This window comes from Dermacentor silvarum, chromosome 9, assembly GCF_013339745.2.
Source record: "Dermacentor silvarum isolate Dsil-2018 chromosome 9, BIME_Dsil_1.4, whole genome shotgun sequence".
Classification (NCBI taxonomy): Eukaryota; Metazoa; Arthropoda; class Arachnida; order Ixodida; family Ixodidae; genus Dermacentor; species Dermacentor silvarum.
Window position 1 is genome coordinate 71425234 of NC_051162.1, and position 6000 is coordinate 71431233.

General features: G+C 45.8%; 1 long non-coding RNA gene across 1 annotated transcript in view; it reads right to left on the reverse strand.

Annotated features, from left to right (window-relative positions):
• The window catches only part of LOC125940096 (uncharacterized), a 29971-nt gene extending 24361 nt beyond the window's left edge, over positions 1-5610 (reverse strand). The window contains exon 1 of the long non-coding RNA XR_007463336.1: positions 5485-5610. This is a non-coding gene — a long non-coding RNA (uncharacterized LOC125940096). The remainder of the gene's footprint in view (positions 1-5484) is intronic.
• Positions 5611-6000: the final 390 nt, after the last annotated feature.

Here is a 6000-nt window from a genome sequence, read left to right on the forward strand (position 1 = left end):
GACTTGTTGCCTTATGGCCTGGCGTTCGCGCACCGAAACTTGGTATGGGCTCTGACGGAGTGGGCGGACGTTTTCGTCGGTTATGATGCGGTGCTTGGCGACAGGGGTTTGTCGAACTTTTGACGAAGACGAGAAGCAGTCCTTGTATTGCAGGATCAGAGCTTTTAGTTGTTCTTTCTTATGGCTGGGAAGGTTCTGATTCACGTCAAAAATTGGTTCAGGTACAATAGTCGTCGTTGCAGGTGCAGAGGAATCCGTGAAGGCGAAAGCACTGCTGGCTTCTTCTGCAGCTCTTCCCGTACAACCGCTCTGATCGTCTCGCGCAGGTCGTCGGCGCCTAGCGCTTGATCTTCGGCGTAGTTTGCCAGTGCACGGCAGTTGTATTGCCTGGCTCGCATTTCAAGCGTCTTCTCGATCGTTGTGGCCTCCGAAAGAAATTCTGCCACAGTCTTGGGCGGGTTGCGCATCAATCCGGTGAATAGATGCTCTTTGACGACCCGCATCAAGAACCGAACTTTCTTTTCCTCAAATATATCGGGGTCGGCGTGGCAGAAGAGGCGAGTCATCTCCTCCGTGAAGATAGCGATGTTCTCGTTCGGCAATTGCACTCTGGTTTCTAATAAAACACAGGCCCTTTCCTTTCGCACGACATTCGTGAAGGTCCTCACGAAGTTTTCACGAAATAGGTCCCACGTCACCAGGGTGGTCTCTCTGTTCTCAAACCAGATCCGAGCAGCGTCATCCAATGAAAAATAAACATGGCGCAGCTTGTCGTCGTCGCTCCATTTGTTGAACGTCGAGGTCCTCCATATGTCTCCAGCCAGGTTTCAGGGTCTTCAGCCGATGATCCACGAAAGGTCGGTGGCTCCCGAGGTTGTTGCAGCAGGATGGGGGACACTGGTGCTGCCATTCTGGTCGTTGACTTGGCCTTGATTGCAGTGGTCTTTTCGGGAAGAAGTCCGTACTCCGGCAGAAGTCCTTGCTGCCTACGGCTAGCTCGCTGGTCCTTGGCGACGTTGGTCTCGTCCTCCGGTTTCGGGCTTGGGTCGCGGCTTTGCGGGGGCGTTCGGTGCATGAACGAACTAGCACCTCCACCAGATGTCACGTAGTAGTGACGGTAAAGAAAACAGTCGTAAAACTGTGTATGATGAAACTGGTTGTTTATTGGGCGAACCTGTGCCCACAAAAGCAAGCTACACTCAAAGCACAACGATAGTGGCGAACACAGTCGGCGACCGTCGAAAAACTGATCAGCGGTGAAACGCATCGGCTTTTATACCTGAGTCATCGAAGGTTCCAGATTAATCCCTGATGCCCGCGGGTCTTCCAGAAAGTTCTAGATAATTTGCGTCGGTCATACAATCAGATAACATAAGCGTCGGTGAAAACAGGCAACGGAAAGAAGCATCGATAACGTTCAAGAAACTTCCGATACAGGCGCGTCCTGCGCAAACCGGAAACGTTTAACATTTGTTAGCCGGTGGAAAGCGGCCACCGGTGAAAGATAAACATGTATACGTGTCAATGTCAATCAATTTTTCTAATAGCACTGTTGACTCTGCCAGCACCAATTTATTTCAGTTTATGTATCAGGCTAAATTGAGACTTATTTTAGCAACATCAGTAACTTCGCGGAAGGATTTCATACATATGCAAATAAAACAAATACCCGTTATTAGCATGGGCCAGGATCAGCACATGTAAAGACAGGTATTTAAAGCCTATTATGCTTTCATTATCACCAATGGTTAAAGAGAATCACACGTTGCTTTCTAGCAGAGAATACTAGGGAAAAACTGACCGCATGCTGTTCGCGTGCCAAAGGCTATTCACACCTTGAGAAGTATGTCAGGTGCGTTACTTGCGTGATGTGCCAGTTTCTCATGTTATTTCATTATGACAGCTCGTGCTTTGAGACTGAGTAAGATGGCACAATTTCTAGGATTGGACCACGTTCCCTTGTACTTTTCTTCTAGCACCTAACGTTACACATGCCGGTATTTCGTAGCGATGCCTTTCCGATGCTAATGCCTTTTCGCGCTTTTCGCACATGGTCAATGGTCAGAGCGGCGCTTCGCTCACGGTATGAACGGGATCAGCCGGCCATGCGCGGTGGATGATAAGACTAGTATAGAATAAGATATAATGCATCGCTACAAAATACCAGCCCTAAATTCTGTGCTAAGCGGTACCGCTTGCAAAATCAGACAAGATCGAGTAGGTTTTAACGCTTCATCACTGCACTGCAAAAGCAATCGCTGTTATGCGATATAACGCGTGACATAGTCATAGGTACGTAGGAATTGTATAACACCCTAATCAATGATGGTGTCCCAATCTGTGTTTCTCTCGCTCACGCTCATCTATTATCTATGTTGGACCCAACAGTAGGCATGTCGCTTGCTCGCGTCTGACTGCCTGAGGTCCGCAACAAAGCGTGTGCGCAACAAAGCGGTCCGCAACAAAGCGTGTGCATCACACGATCTTTGTAAGCGTCAGGTGCGAATTAAATCTGGCGTAGCGAAAATTTTTTCTTGTTCTGATTGGGAATATATAACGCTATTAAAGAAGGAATCCTCAAGAAATTCAGAAAAAAATTTATTGGTTAAGTTTTCACGTGGCGTCCACATATGTGGACGTTGCGCCTCAAAGCAGTAATATCAGTGAAAGGTGATGAAGAAGAAAACTCACGCTCTTATTTCGAACGCTCGGAAATAATCATTGCAGGACCACTGTTGAGGAAGTATTTTCACCAAAAGTTCTCAGAAATAGTCTATTTGTTATGAAATATATCAAAACAGTCGTTCTGAGATGTCAAACACAGAAAAACGTTGCACTTCCGGCAGCGGACACGGCTTTTTGATGTGCATTCCTCTGCGGCAGCGTTGTGCGTTAGGCATGTTTATTTGCTGCGGCCAATGACTGATCCCATCATAGCACACAGAGCTGACTGGTAGTGGTGAAGCATTGGGAACCTTCTTTTTCACTGCTTGGGAGTTCTCAGTGCTCGGTCGTCCACGCTTCTTTTGTGGATTATTGCTCTTCAGCAGGCAATTTGCGACGTCTGTCTGAAATGACATCATGTCCAGTGTATCTTTTTTTAGTAGCCCTTCTTTATTGGCATCTCTTAAGTACTCGAGCCAACTGTTGCAGAGGGCAAACGAAACAAAATGGCACATCACTCTCACTGGCCACTTGTTTGTTCGTGTCCGCATTGGGTAGAGGGACATGATAAAGTCCAGTTTGTCCACTCCACCCATGTATTTGTTATAGTCCAGGACTACCTCCGGACAGTCAATGTCGACATGGACCTTTGTGGCTTCGCTCCACCTTCTCACGGTGCCAACATTTCCAACTCCTAGGTGGGTGGAAGCCATGTTAACGATCCCGTTGTCTTGCCAACGGACCAGGACAACGTCGTCATTCTGGGAAACCCATTCATCATAGCTTCCCCGTCCTTCTTTCTTCATTTCCTTTTCTGTTTTCATGACGCATCCTGCCAAGCGGTTTCCTCTAATTGTGCCACTAGCCAAAATGCCGATCTCTTTTAACTAATTAATTTAACGATAATTTAACTAATTATCCATGTAGCACTTGATGTTCTGTGCCTTCGCGGTGTTTTCAACAAGGCGCATTACGACGGAGCCACCAAGGCCAAGATGTGAATGTTCTTTGCTCACTCCTGTTCCCTTCCCTTGCTAAAACTCAAAGTCATGTGCAAGACCGTCGAAACTGCATCTTACGAAAACCTTCACGCCTTCTGGGTTTAGCTTTCCCTTCACAAATTGCTTTGCTGCAATGCGCCCCGTGAACGGCACCATCTGTTCATCAATGCTGCTCTGTTCCAAGGGAACAAGCTGTAAGCAAGGCTTCTGACAGCTTCTATCAAGGGCCTAACTTTCCAGAATTTGTCTTGGCTATTGGGGTCCCGTTCTTCATTAGCGTCGCTTATGTGAAGAGCGCCTCTGATTTTGAAGAATCTCTTCACGCCCATCGAATCGGCTATTGCAGGAATCCTTGTTGCAGGTTGCCAATACATTCTGACGCGAGGGTATTTAAGAACACCCATTAGCATGAGCATTCCAAAAAATATTTTGATCTCTTCTTTCGTAGTGGCTAATACGGTACCGTCTCTTTGTAGGACATACCTGTTGGTGAATTCAGCAAGGTCTTCAAATATCGGTTCGGTGAAATACTTGCTAAAATAAAGAAGGGGCTGCTGAGGTGGCGACGCTATCTCAGGATTGTAGTGGCAGTCAACATCACTTGGAGCAAAATCTTTCTTCATCCATTTAATCTCAGCCTTCTTGGATGCCGCAGGCTCGTTCGAGGTAGTGAGCGTGGCGTCTGGTCGTGCAGGCAGTGCAGCTGTGGCCATGGATGCGTTCACCTGACCATTGGCAGGCTGAAACAAGAAGCGTAAATTAGGGACAAACTAACTTTAGACAGTTTGGTGCCATGTTTTTTCCCGCGAACACAAAATAATGTCTCACAATCTAGAGCAAACTTACCATGTTTTCTTTATTTTCTTTCATTTCATAATCAGAAGAGTCCCCATCTGAGACATCTCCATTTGATATTTTCATCAGGATTTGTTCTGCTGTTGCATCATCAACTTTCTCATGTTTTGATGCATGATCTTCAAGTCCTGTAGACAAAAATTCACGCATAACCATAATTTCTCTACGCATGGTGCAGAAATGGTGCACCGCCAAAATTACCCGCCAGAACAGCTGCCCCACAACAAAGGCGGCACTAAGGCGCAATGTCCACGACAGTGGACGCGCTATTTTGCGCACCCCTTCTCACGCTATAAGTTGTTTCCGGTTGCAAAAGTCTTGTTTATTGGCATGCGGTATGTCTTAGCTATAACTGACAAATGCAGAATTTCATGCCACCTTGAATAGAATATCGCAAAAGCTTGAAAAGTGAGAGCCACTTACGTGTGCCGCCGTAAAACGTGGAGGCGACCATCTTTGAGATTTGTTTTTCTAGTTATTTTGCGTCAGGTGCGGCAGATGGCGCCACGGGTTGCTGCAGCAACATGTAAAGATGAAGGGAGCACTGTTTGCGCGCGAGATTCAAAATTAGTTTCGAGATATTTAGCTGTGAAGTTGGCGTCCACATATGTGGACGCTGCGCCTGAAGGGGATATGTTGCCATCACAACCAAGCCCGCGTTAGACTGATAGCTGTTATACTAACACAAACATGTCGGCCGACGTTGTAACAGTTTGCGTAACTGCAATGGATGCTGGGTGTCCACTAACCGGCAACGTGCTTCGCATACCATCGATTCCCACAGTGCTAGTGATCTGCTTCATTCTTTTTGTTTTACAAATGATGAGGACATCAAGAATGTTTTTTGTAGTTGACTGCCATCACGGTGTCTATCGCAACAATGTGACGTATATTGATTATAATATTTGTGCTTAATTAAGCAGTTAATTTATTGAATACATACAAGACTGTCAAAGTTACTCACCCTGTCAACAGCATCAACAAATCGGCCGTCCAAATTATTGTACGTGGTCTTGCATACAACAAAAGCTTATCCAATGTTTCTTCTCCCAAAACGCTCCCTTCATTTGTCGTAGCAAAATATTCTTCTTCTCCCTGTAAGACGTGTTTCGTTATACAAAGCAATACTGTCGCTCAGGCTACTGACCCAGGAATAAGTTTTAATTCCTGTTAAACTGACAGAGCCAGGAGGTTCAAGATTCACCAGCATCTTGTTTACCTGTAAGCGCAGAAAGCAGGATAGTCAACTTTGTGCATATGTAAAACAAAAATTGTTGTATGATGCCAAGAATTTGAGTAATTTTAGGTACTCAAACACAGTCGTGGCACTTGACATGGAGAATAGGCAAATGATTAGTTGATATCTGGGTGGTATATTTGTATGACGAATTTGAAAAAAAAACGAGTTGCACGAACGAATGTCGTTGTTAAAACTTTCTGGGTGGGACCCTAGAGGACTATCTGAGTTGGTAAAAGTACT